The following is a 17,991-nucleotide window of genomic DNA, read 5'->3' as shown; positions in this document are numbered from 1 at the left end:
TAATTAATTATATTTACTATATTTATTATACACGTGTAAATTAATTACTGCGAAAATAATTTACTTCGTACACTGTGCAGAGTGCCGTATACTCCTAGTGTTAGATGTGTTTTCGACGTTATATATGCATTTATTAATGTCGTCGATTTTACGGTTGCAATTCGACGTTGATTATACGTCGAGGCGACGTATATATACGTATAGCCGTATTTTCGCCGTGAATATACGTATATTCGACGAATCAATGCCCACAGCTTGGCATACAAGGGTTTTGCGGAGGGGTCTTGCCACCTGCCTGAAAAAAAAACAGTAAAATGTTTGAGTGCCTATAGAGTTTCTATTTTTATTTTCTTGAGAAAAGTTGATACCATTTCCTGGAAACCCCGTCCCCCATCAGTGCGCGGTGCCCGGGGAAAAATCTGTAGGGGGGCGTCTGAAATTCTGAGCGGGGGTGATATTTCGGTTGAAACGGAGCTGTACGGTGCAGCTACCCAAATGAAATCTCGCAGCTATGCCATTGATTAGTGCTTCATGATAGAAGATATCGACTAGCAATCTGGTATTTGCGATGAAGTTCAGTTTCACATTTTTCGTCACTCTCACTGGAGAGTATTGCCTGGAGCGAAAAGTACCATAAGCGTTCATTTTTGCAGCTACATGGACGTTCTGAATCGTTAAGAAAAAATGTTGTAAAACCAACAGAAAGCACAGAGTGCTATAACTAGTCCTAGTTATATAACGATTTTAAGTATAATGATAAACTACTGCAAGGAATCGGCCCACCTGAGCAAACAGGATCGTAATGTTGACACTCAATAAAGACACTGATATGTGCAGTTCCTGGACGGATAGCCCTCCTGCCCATCAAACAGACTGAGTGACTGTTCGTGTCATTTAGTGTTGTCTGACCATTGACAAAGTACAACTATTTTTTTAGGGCGCAAATTAAGTTAGGTAAATCTTTTTGCCCAAAACTGAAGGGGCAACATTCCCCCCTCCCCCCGTGATGCCAGGCCTGTCCCCAGCCTATTCCATAATGTCATTATATATAATACCATACAACAGTGACCGATCCTTACTAACTACATGCGTTAAAATTGCACATCAGCTCATAGCTGATTATCAATGTTATATTTCAACCAAAATATCGACAACATTAATAAACGCATACGTTGAGAAAATATCGAACCCAGCATATTTTCCGGTTATATACCACAATGCATTGCTAGTATTCGTTGGTCACCATTTTGGACACGTTTTTCAAACGTAGAAGTATATCCGCAAATATCTCAGCAATCCTCTTTTGACGAGTAAGTATGAACAATAATAATACTATCTGAATACATACAGATCTTTCTTAATATTATTTTGATTAAAATAGTACGTGAATAAGCAAAAAATGGCACATAAAATAGTGTGAATGGGGAAGATGACACAAAATCGTTTTGCCGTTTCTCTATTCTTATTCTATGTTGTACTTTCAAACTTTGGGTACTCTTTAATTAGGACAGACTTTATTGCTCAACTGCTATGATGCAAGCCAAATTTTATACATTTATTTCAGTTTTGAGCTTAGTAAACCGTTCATTTTTTAGATTATACTAAAGAAGATATTAATCATCATTTATTTGGGAAGTAATATTATATAATTTTCTCCTAGCTGCGGTGCTGAAGTCCCACCCTACATCAACAGAAAAAGAAATAAAGGAGCATGCAATGTGTTACTTGAAGAATGCATATGCAAGGCAGGGGGCCAGGAGATCTGGACACTGAAAATAATAGGTTTTTGGTTCTAACTGTTAGGACAATTAGACAGGGTTTGCAAATAGTGGAAAAAAATCATCTTAACTTCCATTGTAATATTTTTTTTTCTTGGAAATATAGAAGTTGTACATTTTAAAGTGTATATTTGAATCAAAATGTGGTTTTGAGTTAGTGTGTTAATGTAATTAGTTTTGTGTTTGTCATTACTATACTGTATATTGCCATGTTACCAGAATTTGTAGCTGAAGTTTAAGACTAGTTGTGTTTTTTATGATTATTGCCCATATGTTGATTGTTGATTGATTGTATACAATGTATAATTTGAAATACATATGTTTCAGGTGTGAATGTGTATTTTCAGAATACATTTCTAAATCTAATCATTGGCTTGGTTTACTTGTTTCTACACCTATAAAATCTATATTTGATGTATAATAGACCTCTACCCATATACGTATAATAGACCTCTAAAGTTATGCGTATAATAGACCTCTAACCATATACGTATAATAGACCTCTAAAGTTATCCGTATAATAGACCTCTAACCATATACGTATAACAGACCTCTAACCATATACATATAATAGACCTCTAAAGTTATACGTATAATAGACCTCTAAAGTTATACGTATAATAGACCTCTAACCATATACGTATAATAGTCCTCTAAAGTTATCCGTATAATAGACCTCTAAAGTTATCCGGAACTCCAACCATATATGTATAATAGTCCTCTAAATTTATCCGTATAATAGAACTCCAACCATTTATGTATAATGAACGTCTAAACATAGACGTATAATTGACGTATAACTTTAGACGTATATTAGAATTTCATTCTAGACGAATTGTAGACCACATTTAGACGTATAAGGTATGCGTTTAATAGACGTATATTATACGTCTTTTGCCCACTGGGTGGGCTCCAGATGCACATGGAAGCAATCAAGTGTTTCATCCGAGCTGTTTCAAAGACTGCCCAAGAGCTTTCCTTTCACAGAGGCGCAACGATTAATGATGGGGGTGCACCCTTCAATGCGCCTTACGACTCTAGGGAGTGATTGAGACGATTCGTAGCGTGTGCTCATTTCTCTCCATTCCCCGTGTTGCAGTGGTAGGATGACGTAAATTACTGCTTCGACACGTAACGGCATTATAATCACGTGCAGGAGCTGAGGGCTTTAGTTTTGTTTCGTTTTCCATGGCGTTCGTAAGCGCGCAAATCAAAGGCAAGTCCTGCGTCTAACACGAACGTAAATGCTTTTGAAAGTGCAGTGTGGTGCAGCTTGTAAAATCCTTGTCCACATTTGTGGTTTGTTGATGTTTGTTCTGTCTGCCAAAGTTGCATTTTGACATCCGGACGGGGAGACTTTATCATTTGAACGTGAAGCCAGCCTTAAACCCTCTGAGGCGTGTTTGTCTGCCGGCACGTATCTTGTGAAAGGTATTTTTTTTTAACGGAGAGCGACTTTGAAAAAGTTTCCGCAGCCACCTCGCACTGCGTTGAAATCCGTTGGGGACTCCCCGCGCAGGTTCGAAACCTGCCGACTCCGGCATCTGCCGCACGTTGCCTTGTGCCTGCGCGGTAAAGGTGAAGTGCCGCTTCTCCTCTCCTAGTACTATAAAAACGCTAAATCGCTTGGCCCCGCTGCCATGGAAATCAGTTCTTCAGATAACCACACACTTTGCGTTCGCACCTCTGGTGCTCTACTTATGCCTTTGAAAACCTAATGAATAAAGCTGAAAGAACCGACACAATATGTAGGTGCTCATAAAGCACGCAGTAAAGAACTGTTAACAGCAAGGGTTTCAGTGGGTTAACTGAGGAGAAGGCGTGATCGTTAATTGTTTACTTTTTATTTGGTGTTAGAAACACTCTTACTGTGCATGACGTGCAACAAATGTAGCCACAGAAATTGCATCACGCTTTCATGTATGCTATTGCAGACACCAACGTTGCCTAGATAGAAAACCGAAATAGCCGTGGGTTTGCTTGCTGGTCTGAAGGATCTCTCTTCGAATCTCTATCATTTGTCAATGGAAGTAAAAGGCGCTGCAATCTCATACGTTCAGAATCAAAACCGCAGCTGTTGTTCGACTTTATTTCTTGACTAATTACAACTGAGTGTCACATGAGCAGTTACATAAACTTGTCTGGTATATTTGAACACAAATGCCGTTCTTCAATTCAAACTAACAGTACATTGTCAGGGACATTGTCAGGGTCAGTTCTATACAAACAAGAGACAGCCAAGAGAATATTTCTACCTTTCATGTGGACTACGTGTTGACTTACTGATCGGAATAATAAGAAGACAGAACAAAAAAAGGCACCGCTGGTATTCGGACCCAGGATCTCCTGTTTACTAGACAGGCGCTTTAACCAACTAAGCCACGGCGCCCCGGGAGCGCTGTCCTTTTGCAGCCACTTGGACACACCACTCAGACACATCTGCATTCGGTGTGTGCTCCGCCTGCTCGCTGAGCAAGTTGCCACCTTTACATACAATAGCAACATCGACAACAAGAGAAAGGATGAGAAATGGCTTTTATCTGGAACTTTTCATGTCCAAGGAACTCAATGTGCTTTCTGTGTACAACAGGGCCACTGAACTCCACACTGGCCACTGAACCACAGCAGTGGCTTGCTGGCTTGATGTCTCCCAAGGAAAATGTTGAAATTGCATGTGGAACAGGAAAATGACTCTCAGGTGCCCATTGCTCATTTTCAGACACATTTATGCAATACTTTCACCATGCGTTGAGCAATAGGGATTAAAGATAGCAGAGGTAAGGTTTAAAAGTGATTCTGAGGTGCAACACATCAGCGATACAGCTAGGCATCTGAAATGCGGGGTTTGAGAGCCCTTCAGGGAACACCGTACCCTAAAGGTACCAGAAGTCCACTAGTATAAGCATTAAGTCACTGTCACCACTGTTACAATGTGATTGCTACATATCTTCATTTCTTTGGTTTTTAAGGAGTAAGAGTGAAGGGGGTCTAAATCTGCGATCCAGTGTGTTGAAGTATTTCACAACACTACCTGTAGCCCGTCTGAAAATAAATCCTCATTCTGATTATTGCTCTGGGCATGTACCAATAAATTACTGAGCATATATATATCTCACTGTGTTGAAGCTAGAGACCTGTATGTAATAATATGATGCTAAAATGTTATTTTCACATATATTAATGTTATAAATGATTGCTTATGCTTTATAAACAAACCTAATTAAAATAAAAGCTTAAGTTATGTATTTATCTTGTACCATAGAACATGATTTTCTTTGTATTTCAAGCCCACAAAGTGTCCAAATGACGCACTACATGATATAAGGAAGATTATCACATGCATATCGGTATTATCTTTCTTATGAAAATGCATTCCTTTCATTACCTTTTACTTTTTAAAATGAACTCAAATTGTGTATAATGTAATAATTTAAGTAGAATAGATTCTAATAATATAATGATCCAGTGTGTTGCACTACTTCACTGCTTCACTGCTCTATGCCGTCTGGAAATAAATCCTCAGACTGCTTACTGCCCTGGGCATGTACCAATAAATTACAGGAGCACATCTATATATCACTGCGTTGAAGCAGGAGACACACAATCACTGCAAGCACATCCTAAATACAGTGTTCCATCACCTTTGACCTCATCCAGAACATATCATTTCTTGAAAGGGATTGCTGTCCGAATGCACATCTGAATCCCAAACAGAATCTCTAGTAATATACGATCGTTTGTGAAACATGCAAATGACTGTCTCAGGGGCCCATTCCTCATTGTCAGACACATGTATGCAATGCTTTCACCGTGCATTGAGCAATAGGGATTAAAGACGCCACAGGTAAGGTTAGATGTCATGTTCTATGATAATTTCTTTCAGCATTAGGGACTAAATATACTAAACGTATGATGCTAAAATGTTATTTTCACATATATTAATGTAATAAATGATTGCTTATGCTTTATAAACAAATCTAATTAAAATAAAAGCTTAAGTTTTGTATTTATCTTGTACCATAGAACATGATTTGCTTTGTATTTCAAGCCCACAAAGTGTCCAAATGTTCTATGATCATTTCTTTCAGCATTAGGGACTAAATATACCAAACGTATGATGCTAAAATCCTGAAAAAAGGATGTGCTCCATCTTGTCAGTAGATTGGATTCCAAAACTGATTTGGGTCAATATACATTATCTTTGAAGATAAGGTACAGTCTACTGTAGGGAACCATCAACTTAGAAAGCATTGACCTTCCCTGGGGGTCAGGTAGGTGCAAAAGATAAACCTTTATCCTATCTTTATATTAAGATAAGTGGCCAAGCAGTATTTTTCCAAGTTTCACCAAGCTCATCATGTTGCCATAGTAGACAAAGTTCTATAAAATGTTAAATAACTTTTAAAAAAAGCATCTTGGTCTTTCAGTACTGTACAAGGTGAATTAAACTGTCCCTGGTAATAAAAAGTAATTAGAAGCATCCCAGAAACTTTATCTCTAGAAACATTAGTTGTTTTATATCATGTAATTTAGTGTGATGTTGTCAGAATTCAAGGACATTATCACACACAGAAATTGGTTCAGTTAAATCTAAAAAACACAGCTAAACATGGGTTTAAATGTAAAATAGAAGTCTTACCTCTTGTCAAAAGATTTAATTCAAGAAGCGATGTAATAAATGATTGCTTATGCTTTATAAACAAATCTAATTAAAATAAAAGCTTAAGTTTGGTATTTATCTTGTACCATAGAACATGATTTTCTTTGTATTTCAAGCCCACAAAATGTCCAAATGACGCACTACATGATATAAGGAAGATTATCACATGCATATCGGTATTATCTTTCTTATGAAAATGCATTCCTTTCATTACCTTTTACTTTTTAAAATGAACTCAAATTGTGTATAATGTAATAATTTAAGTAGAATAGATTCAGGTAGGAAATATAGAGTCATGACGTTTATGGCTGACATCATTTCACATGGGTGAATTTTAAGCTAAGAAACAAAAACATTTACAATGAAGATACCATTGCTTAATTTTTAATGCCTTTAAAAAATAAATACCTCCTGAGAATAATTTGCCACTCCCAGATCCTTGGTAAGGTACTGTTTGAATCCAATCAGGAGAGGAGCATCCAGGGAGTGCTTTCTATAGAGTCCAGCTTGGGCCACTCTCTTCCGGCCTGCTGATACTGTTTAACTACTCAGGGCCTGTAAGGATATAAAACACCGGTTTAAACATTTTATACCTATAAGACAAATAGAATTTTAGTAAAAAATAGATACATCTGAAAAATAAAAAGTCTTACTGCTGATAGAGTTCTTCAGAGCTCACATCTTCCCCTTCCTTATCCGCTTCTGTTTCAGTTTCTAGAGCAGCCTCTGGCATCTCTTCCTCCTGGACAGCGGCCTCTTGCTCAGGGCCGCTGGAATGCAGGTAGATTCTTTTCAACATGCTTTTACATAATATGTTGTAACAATGATTTCAAAAAGAAACTACAGAAGCCTTACAGATTAAAAATATCTCACCTTGTGCTCATTTCCCTCTATTCCCCGTGTTGCAGTGGTGGGATGACGTAAATTACTGCTTCGACACGTAACGGCATTATAATCAAGTGCAAGAGCTGAGGGCTTTACTTTTGTTTCGTTTTCCATGGCGTTCGTAAGCGCGCAAATCAAAGGCAATTCCTGCGTCTAACAGGAATGTAAATGCTTTTGAAAGTGCAGTGTGGTGCAGCTTGTAAAATCCTTGTCCACATTTGTGGTTTGTTGATGTTTTTTCTGTCTGCCAAAGTTGCATTTTGACATCTGGACGGGGAGACTTTATCATTTGAACGTGAAGCCAACCTTAAACCCTCTGAGGCGTGTCTGTCTGCCGGCACGTATTTTGTGAAAGGTATTTTTTTTTTTAACGGAGAGCGACTTTGAAAAAGTTTCCGCAGCCACCTCGCACTCCGTGTTAGATTATAGGAGGAATGCGGCAGCGGCGAGCTCGCTGTAGTCGTGGCCGAGTGGTTAAGGTGATGGACTCGAAATCCATTGGGGACTCCCCGCGCAGGTTCGAATCCTGCCGACTACGGCGTCTGCCGCACGTCGCTTTGTGCCTGCGCTGAAAAGGCGTAGTGCCGCTTCTCCTTTCCTCGTGCTATAAAAACGCTAAATCGCTTGTCCCCGCTGCCATGGAAATCAATTCTTCAGGTAACCACACACTTTGTGTTCGCACCTCTGGTGCTCTACTTATGCCTTTGAAAATCTAATGAATAAAGCTGAAAGAACCGACACAATATGTAGGTGCTCGTAAAGCACGCAGTAAAGAACTGTTAACAGCAAGGTTTCAGTGGGTTAACTGAGGAGAAGGCGTGATCGCTAATTGTTGACTTTGTATTTGGTGTTAGAAACACTCTTACTGTGCATGACGTGCAACAAATGTAGCCACAGAAATTGCATCACGCTTTCATGTATGCTATTGCAGACACCAACGTTGCCTAGATAGAAAACCGAAATAGCCGTGGGTTTGCTTGCTGGTCTGAAGGATCTCTCTTCGAATATCTATCATTTGTCAATGGAAGTAAAAGGCGCTGCAATCTCATACGTTCAGAATCAAACTCGCAGCTGTTGTTCGACTTTATTTCTTGACGAATTACAACTGTGTTGCATGAGCAGTTACGTAAACTTGTCTGGTATATTTGAACACAGATGCCGTTCTTCAATTAAAACTAACAGTACATTGTCAGGGACATTCAGTTCTATAAAAACAAGAGACAGACAAGAGAATATTTCTACCTTTCATGTGGACTACGTGTTGACTTACTGATCGGAATAATTGAAAAGTTCGGGTCATAGCCGATGCAGTGCGTGCTAATTAGAACAACAGCAACGCTGAGCTCTCAGCACCGTACTGAGCCCAGGTGTTTTTCTAAAGCTGTCAGGTGCAGTTCATTTACAGTACGCCCCGTGTCTCAACGGTAGGACGGAGTCAAATACTGCCTCGACAAGCAACAGCATTATAATAAACCGCAGGACTTGAGGGCTGTTCTCTTTGAATGTTCCAAGGCATTCGTAAGAGCGTAGGTCAAGGGCCATTCGTGCATCTCCTGTAACTCGAGTAAAAATGCTATTCAAAGTGCAGTGACTGAAATCGTCGTCCACATGTCTCCGTTGTTGATTTCTTTCTGTCTAAGAAAGTTCTATTTTCATGTCCGAACGGGGAGACTTTATCATTCCAACTTGAAGCCACCCTTAAGTACTCTGAGGTGTGTGTCTGCTTACACGTATGGCGTAAAAGGTTTCTTAAACGGAGAGCGAACTTGAAAAAAGTTGCCGCCGCCTCGCACTCCCTGTTCGATTGTAGCAAGAAGCCAACAGCTGGCGTATTTACTGTAATCGTGGCCGAGTGGTTAAGGCAACAAACTTGAAATCTGTTTGGGTCTCCCTGCGCAGGTTCAAATCCTGCCGACTACGGTGTCCTTTGCATTTGCTCTCGTGCGTGCATGAAAAAGGACCAGCGCTGTTTTGTTTTCGCTGGGACCTTTAACACTCTAAATCGCCTAGACCCACTGCCTTGGAAATCGATTCTTCAGCACCCACGAGTGACGCTTTGCAGCTGGACGCAGATAACGATGCTTTTCTGCAACGAGCTTTCCAGCTGAATTTTCTCGGCAGCTCCATACTGAACCTGTTCTCCATTGCAACATAGCGGAGGCTCGTCACGTCTATAGCAAGGCTGTGTAGGACCGCATACGCCACAGTGACTTGTACACAGACCACATGAAAGGCAAGCAAAATACACTTTTAAAATTCCAAAGACTCACAAGGTCAGAGGAACAGCGATGACCTGAACAGATCTGTTACAGAAGTCTAGGTTGACCTTTTTAGAGCTGTACTTGCATTTTTGTTTAATAGAAGATCAAATCTACTCGCATGTACCAGCACCTTACAGTTTATTGATGTTAATTCTATTTAAGTAATAAGATTGCTAACGATGTTTGACTTTAGCCGGTGTTTTTTAGAACAAATTGCTTACTCTTCTGTAAGGAATACGCAGTACGTGCCTTTGTCAGTCATTGCTCACCATACCTGTAACTTTCTTATCTAACTCACTTCCTCAAATGGTGAAGGTCCACAAACATAAATGAAAAAAACCCTTGTTGTAGATGAGGTGCACAAAAAAGCAGCCCCTGATAGTGTATAACACATTTATACTATTGCAAATAGTATAGAAAATTATATAATATTACTTCCCAAATAAATGATGATTAATATCTTCTTTAGTATAATCTAAAAAATGAACGGTTTACTAAGCTCAAAACTGAAATAAATGCATCAAATTTGGCTTGCATCATAGCAGTTGAGCAATAAAGTCTGTCCTAATTAAAGAGTACCCAAAGTTTGAAAGTACAACATAGAATAAGAATAGAGAAACGGCAAAACGATTTTGTGTCATCTTCCCCATTCACACTATTTTATGTGCCATTTTTTGCTTATTCACGTACTATTTTAATCAAAATAATATTAAGAAAGATCTGTATGTATTCAGATAGTATTATTATTGTTCATACTTGCTCGTCAAAAGAGGATTGCTGAGATATTTGCGGATATACTTCTACGTTTGAAAAACGTGTACAAAATGGTGACCAACGAATACTAGCAATGCATTGTGGTATATAACCGGAAAATATGCTGGGTTCGATATTTTCTCAACGTATGCGTTTATTAATGTTGTCAATATAATGGTTGAAATTTAACATTGATAATACATCGCGGCTATGTGCCCCCTGCTATGAGCTGATGTGCAATTTTAACACATGCAGTTAGTAAGGATCGGTCACTGTTGTATGGTATTATATACAGTATAATGACATTATGGAATAGGATGGGGACAGGCCTGGCATCACGGGGGGAGGGAGGAATGTCGCCCCTTCAGTTTTGGGCAAAAAGATTTACCTAACTTAATTTGCGCCCTAAAAAAATAGTTGTACTTTGTCAATGGTCAGACAACACTAAATGACACGAACAGTCACTCAGTCTGTTTGATGGGCAGGAGGGCTATCCGTCCAGGAACTGCACATATCAGTGTCGTTATTGAGTGTCAACATTACGATCCTGTTTGCTCAGGTGGACCGATTCCTTGCAGTAGTTTATCATTATACTTAAAATCATTATATAACTAGGACTAGTTATAGCAGTCTGTGCTTTCTGTTGGTTTTACAACATTTTTTTCTTAACGATTCAGAACGTCCATGTAGCTGCAAGAATGAACGCTTATGGTACTTTTCGCTCCAGGCAATACAAACCGTGAGAGTGACGAAAAATGTGAAACTGAACTTCATCGCAAATACCAGATTGCTAGTCGTTATTTTCTATCATGAAGCACTAATCAATGGCATAGCTGCGAGATTTCATCTGGGTAGCTGCACCATACAGCTCCGTTTCAACTGAAATATCACCCCCCCTCAGAATTTCAGAAGCACCCCTACAGATTTTTCCCCGGGCACCGCGCACTGATGGGAGACGGGGTGTCCAGGAAATGGTGTCAACTTTTCTCAAGAAAATAAAAATAGAAACTCTATAGGCCCTCAAACATTTTACTGTTTTTTTTCAGGCAGGTGGCAAGACCCCCTCCGCAAAACCCTTGTATGCCAAGCTGTGGGCATTGATTAGTCGAATATACGTATATTCACAGCGAAAATATGGCTATACGTACACACGATACATACAGTAAAAAGCCTCAGGCACTGTGTTAGATGTGTTTTCAACGTTATATATGCGTTTATTAATGTCGTCGATTTTACGGTTGCAATTCGACGTTGATTATACGTCGAGGCGACGTATATTCCCGTATAGCCGTATTTTCGCCGTGAATATACTGTATTCGACGAATCAATGCCCACTGGGTAAACTCTTGAGCAAACTCTGAACCAGCTCTAAGGAAACTAATCCAATTAGACGTTACTTTGACTCATCTTTTTACGCTCAGTGCTGGATTGCTCAAACTCCAGCTAGGGTTAGGGTTAGCATTCCCACGCTACTTAGACACTTTGTTTACGCTCAGTGCTGAATTTTGGGAACTTCAGGACGAGTGGGAATTTTCTCCTATCTGTCAATTCTGTTTTGTTTTGGAGACTCTTGGCTGCCTATGTTGTACAGTGCAGCGTGAAGGAAACATTTTCCAAAACTGTGTCAGCTCAAAAGTTGTAAGAAAACCTCTCCAGCTGCTTTAACTCTCTTCATTTTTGTCATTTAATGTGACACTCGATGTATAACTGGAGCCTCACATATGCAAATGGTGAGGCTCCAGGTCGACACCCAGTTCGACACCACTTTACAGTATATGACAAAAGCATGGCAGACTGTGCCGGACCAGCTGGTAACTTCCGCTTATTTTGACCATATTAAACATTGGAATTCTTCCCACTTGCATTTGTGACACTTGATTTTGGCTCCACCTAAGACACTCTTAAATCTTCAAACACTTTTCTCTTCTCCCGCAACACTCTTGTCTGTCGGCACTATGTGGCTGCGTTGCATGACAACCCATCTCACCACGGAAAGGAACCTAACAGCTTTGGTAAGAGAGGAGAAAAGGACCTGGGCTGTACGGGGCTCAAACCCGTGACCTTGGCATTATTAGCACCACGCTCTAACCAGCTGAGCTAACCGGCCTCACGACATCGATCCTCTCTGTGCTGCAAAAAATCGATCTCAGGGAATTTCTTTTGCCCTCCTTTGAATAGAAAGCCGTGTAATTCAGTGTACGGGCTTTCTCGTGCAGTTTCATGGTTCTTGTAACCCAAATCCTACACTGGCCTGAAGTGCCCCCCCATTTCACAGCATTTTTCAGCTGATTTAAAATGTACCTAAAGGAGAAGCATTATTGAAGACCATCAATTACCAAGAGCTTTTGTCAAAGGTTTTGGTGGTCATTTTTAATGACCACAGAGCGCTGTGACCTCGGTTTTACATCTCATCCAAAAGACAGCGCCCTTTTACAACACAGCATCTCCGTCACTATACTGGGGCATTGGGACCCGCACAGACCTCAGGGTGAGTGCCCCCCCGCCGGCACCATTAACACCGCTTCCAGCTGGAAGCTTTGTTTTTCCCTGTAGCTCACCCTCATTCGGGTACTGACCTGGCTCGCACCTACTTAGCTTCAGTGGGTTTGCAGTTGCGAGTTGCAAGGGGATGCAAGTGATGGAGCTGCTCGCTGCAAAAGCCACTGCATTGGCCGGGAATCGAACCCGAGCCTCCCACGTGGCAGGCAAGAAGTCTACCACTGAACCACCAATGCTCAGTGCCTGGGCCTTCAAAAAAGACGGTTTTTTGGTGCTCTGTGCAAAACGCGTCGACATCTGCTTCCAGATGCAAAATGTCATTCGCGGACGCTGAAGAACTTATTTCCAAGGCAGCGGGTACAAGCGATTGGGCGTTTTAAAACCACCAGGAACAGCAAGGAGGCGCGCTTCTTTGCTTGCGCCGGAACACACCGACTGGAGGCGGACAACGTAGTCGGCAGGATTCGAACCTGCGCGGGGAGACCCCAATGGATTTCTAGTCCATCGCCTTAACCACTCCGCCACGACTACAGCAAGCCCCGCCGCCGCTGCGTTCTTGCTACAATCTTACCTGGATCGCGAGGCGCCGGCGGAAGCCTATTTCAAAGTCGTTCTCCGTTTCAAAAAAACATTTCCAAAATACAAGCCTTGCAGACAGACACGCCTCAGAGGACTTAAGGGTGGCTTCATGTCGGAATGATAAAGTCTCCCCGTCCGGACATGAAAATGCCACTTTGTTACACACAAAAAAAGAATCAACAACAGAGAAATGCCCACAAGCATTTCAAAAGCCGCACCACGCCGCATTTGAAATAGCTCTTACATTAGTGGTAGACGCAGGAATCGCCTTTTTATTTACGCTCTTACCAACGCGATGGAAAGCAAAACAAAGCAAAGCAGAGCAAAACAAAACGAACAAACGAAAACCCTCACGTCCCGCACTTGCATATAACGCTGTTACGTGCCCAAGCGGTATTGTACGTCATCCTAGCACTGCACCCCGAGGCGTACGGCATATGGGAACGAACACACGCCACGAATCGTCTCGAATCGCTCCCTACAGCTGTAAGGCGCCTTAAAGCATGCACCCCCAATTTTCTTCTTTGCGCATCTGTGAAAGGTAAACTCTTGAGCAAACTCTGAACCACCTCTAAGGAAACTAATCCGATTAGACGTTACTTTGACTCATCCTTTAAGGGACCTTTCTTAATTGGAGCAATCAATTATTTCAAATGAATTCTGTATGCGTTAAAAGACAGCTATACACAGAAAACATGCAGGACACTGCTCATGATGTTTCCCGAGCCGAAACAGTGTGTTTTTCCAAGCCATCTGACAAAGCCCGCCCACTGAAAACTGCAGCAGATAGTGTAAAGACGTTCAACTTTGTAACTACTGCACGCACAGGAAGCAGAATAAATTCCTCTTTTCAAACTGTCAAAGGTTTGCTTTGCGAACGCTGCAGGACATCGCACAATCTCTTTTGAACGGGGACAAACGATTTCTTATGAGGCGCACTAAGTACAGACGTTTAAAAAGCTCCACTCATGCCGACGATGCAGCATGAAGAAGCGCAACCTAACGTTTGCATTCCTAGCACTGTTGCAACCTAGCACTGTTGCATTCCGCCTATCAGTAGCTAAGAGAATATAACTTAAGGCTCTTGTTAATGCTGTTTCAGAAACCAGACTGAAATTTCTCAAGTATATTATTTGAATCCAGATACGATTGACGTTGGGCAACAACTATTCTCTCAAGACTTTAAGATTGAAATGGGACCTTTGAGACAGGCCTGTAGTTGTTAAGAACTTGTGGATCCAAATTTGACTTCTTAAGGAGCGGTCTAACAACCGCTACCTTAAATTGATCAGGTACAACGCCTGACGCAAGCGATGTATTCATCATACTAATTATAGGTCCTGCCAGTCCTTCGAGGGAATCTTTGACTAGCTGAGTGGGGATCTAGCGAACAGGTGGTTGACTTTGTCTTACGTCTGTGTTCATGAGTCCACCATAAGAAGAAATCTGAACAGGAGTGGTGATCATGCGAGGTCACCACGGAGGAAACCACTGCTCTCCCCCCAAAAAAAAACACCACTGCCCCTCTCAAGTTTGCTAAAGACCACATGGATGTTCCACAGCAACTCCTGGAACAATGTTCTGTGGACAGACGTGACAAAAGTTGAACTTGTTGGTAAATGTGCACAGCATTATGTTTGGAGATAACAAAACTCTGCATACCAACTCCAAAACCTCATCCCACCTGGGAAGCATGGCGGATGCTGTACGGCTTGCAATCATTGAGGGACCGATGAATTCCAAGATGTATTTGGAAATTCTACAGCAGAATGTCAGGGTGTCTGCCTGTGATCTAAAACTCGAAAGACGCTGGGTCATGCAACATGACAAAAATAAAGGAGTACATCAACAACAGAGTGGCTGAAACAGAAGAAATTCCGTATTTTGGGATGGCCAAGTAAGAGTCCTGACCCCAATCCCATTGAAGTGCTGTGGCGTGATCTGAAGCAGGCCGTTCAGCGCAAGACATCCCAAAAATATACATGAACTGAAACAGTTTTGCATAGAGGAATAGGCCAAAATACCTCCTAACCGCTGCTCAGGTCTGACCAGCCGCTACAGAAAGTGGGGGTTGAGGTTTTTGTCAATAAAGGAGGTTCCACTAGCTCCTTAATATAAGGGTTCACGTACTTTTTCCATCAATGACCTTGATTGTTTAAACCATTTGGTCAATAAAGAAACAGCAATGTCAAATGTTGGGCGTGTGTTGTTTGTGAAATCAGACTCTCTTTATTAATTATTATGACTTAGATAAAGATAAGATCACATGTTAGGAGCCATTCATGCAGAAATCCACATCATTCCGAAGGGCTGTTTACAAAAGTTTTTCTCCCAACTGTATGTGAGAGAAAAGCAGAGACGCTCACTGAGTAAGGTGGGGTTGCAGCTTCACAAATCACAAGGACATTTGTACACTCAAAAAGGGACAGGAGCACCCCAGATGGGACTCAAACCCACAATCCCTGGCTTAGGAGGCCAGTGCCTTATCCATTAGGCCACTGCGGCACACTGAGTGGGGTCGATCACGCTGATGAAGAGCCAGTTTTTTTTTTCCTTTGCTTTTTCAAAGGGATCCCCAAAATTAGGGAAGTTAGGCAGCAGAAGGTTTACTGTGACCTGAGAAGGACCGGCATCCAATCACGGTAGTACACACACACACGCTCTCACTCATCTGAGCTACACGGCTACCAAGATGATCTCAGGTGCGCCGAGCTGGTACGGAACATATTGAACTGATCGACGGCGAATTGTCTCTCAGACAGGCTTTTTACCTCTGAGTTCCCTGACTAACAGTGATCAGCTAGGTAGTGAAACAGTCAGCTGCTTCTAAACCTTAAACAGCTGCATCTCGGCGCTTCCACGGAGAGATGATTTGAAAGCCGAACATCGCCCATTGGGAACACCTTTCTATCACTAGTTTAAGAGACTCTTAAGGTCTTGCAGAGGTGCCTGTCTAATAGCATGTGCTTTGCAAGCTATAGGTGTTTAGGCTGAGGCAGAATGCCTGTTAAGAAAATGTTTTTCTAAAGGGGCCTCGCACTCTTTTCCAAGCAATGGTCACCATCCCCACCGAGTGTCACAACGTAGTCATGTCCTAGGATGTCACCTGTTAGTCTCCATTTGTCTGCCACCAACACTTTAGGTTACGGGGTCACAACTGCACCCCGGAGAGCAGAGGAGCCGTTGTCGTTCTGGCGGCGCAGATTGGGCTGAAGGTGGGGCGCTTGAATCTCGCTGTTGGAGGCCGTCTGAAACTGACCCAAGCCTTTCCCTTGAATTAAATGTAAATAAATAAATGAACCCCAGATGCACATGGAATCAATCACGTGTTTCCTTTGAGCCGTTTCAAAGACTGCTCCAGAGTTTACCTTGCACAGATGCGCAAAGATTAATGATGGGGGTGCACGCTTCCAGGCGCCTTACAACTGTAGGGACTGATTAGAGACAATTCGTAGCGTGTGTTCGTTTCCATATACGCCCCGTGTTGCAATGGTAGGATGAAGTCAAATACGGCTTGGACGCGTAACGGCATTCTATCCAACTGCAGGACTTGAGGGTTTTTTGTGCTTTGTTCTGTTTTCGTTGACATCGCATTCGTAAGAGCGTCAAAAAAAGGCAATTCCAGCATCTAACACGAATAAAAGGGCTATTGAAACTGCAGGGCTGCGCAGCTTCTAAAATCCTTGCACACAATTCTCCGTTATTGTTACTTCCTTCTTTCTGTCTAACAAAGTTCTCTTTTCCTGACCGGACGGGGAGACTTTATCATTCCAACTTGAAGCCAGCCTTAAGTCCTCTGAGGCGCATTTGTCTGCTAGCATGCATTTTGTGAAAGTTTTTGTTGTTGTTGTTAAACGGAAAGTGACTTTGAAAAAGGTTTCCGCCGCTGCCCGGCAATCTATGTTAGACTGCATCAAGAAGGCAGTGGCGGCGACGGCGGCGGCGCGCGCTGCAGCCGTGGCCGAGTGGTTAGGGCGATGGACTAGAAAGCCGTCGGGGTCTCCCCGCGAAGCTTCGAGTCCTGCCGCCTACGGTGTCGTCGTGTGTCTGCGCAACAAAGGAAAACCACCTGTTTCGCTTTTCCCTCAACTTTTAAAACGCGAATGATCTGGATTTCTACATGATTGGCTCTTAAAATGTGATCTGATCTTCATCTGACGCATAATAATCAATAAAGACAGTCTTGTTTAACAAACAGCACACACAACATTTTACATTGTCAATTCAGTTCAAATCAATGCAAGTTGTTAAGAGCCTTGTGTCTAATATGCCACACAGGTTACGTGCTGTCTCTTTGAGGCAAATGTTTAAATCCTCTGAGTTAAGTGCTGAAGTTATAGTAGTCCTATCAGTATTGTTGCCTCCGATCAACAGATCCTCAGTTTTCTCAGAGTTGAGTAACAAAAAGTTTTCACACATCCAAGTCTTATCTTCATTAATGCATTTAACTAAAGTGATAATAGAAGAGTTGTCGTTTGGTGTGAACAAAATGTTTATTTGAGTGTCATCAGCACATGAATGAAAGTTCATATTATTTTTTCGTATTATCCTACCTAGCAGCAGCATGTAGAGAGAG

The 17,991-nt window shown here is 41.7% G+C and overlaps 2 non-coding genes across 2 annotated transcripts; one reads left to right on the top strand and one right to left on the bottom strand.

Annotated features, from left to right (window-relative positions):
* Nucleotides 1-4,093: 4,093 nt before the first annotated feature.
* Nucleotides 4,094-4,167, bottom strand: trnat-agu (transfer RNA threonine (anticodon AGU)). Its single transcript has one exon. It is a non-coding gene; the product is annotated as a tRNA-Thr (tRNA).
* A 3,612-nt stretch (nt 4,168-7,779) lies between these two features.
* Nucleotides 7,780-7,861, top strand: trnas-cga (transfer RNA serine (anticodon CGA)). The gene has a single exon. It is a non-coding gene; the product is annotated as a tRNA-Ser (tRNA).
* The last annotated feature ends 10,130 nt before the right edge of the window (nt 7,862-17,991 follow it).

Source organism: Lepisosteus oculatus, unplaced genomic scaffold (assembly GCF_040954835.1).
Source record: "Lepisosteus oculatus isolate fLepOcu1 unplaced genomic scaffold, fLepOcu1.hap2 HAP2_SCAFFOLD_64, whole genome shotgun sequence".
Classification (NCBI taxonomy): Eukaryota; Metazoa; Chordata; class Actinopteri; order Semionotiformes; family Lepisosteidae; genus Lepisosteus; species Lepisosteus oculatus.
This window is presented reverse-complemented; position numbering and strand designations above follow the sequence as displayed.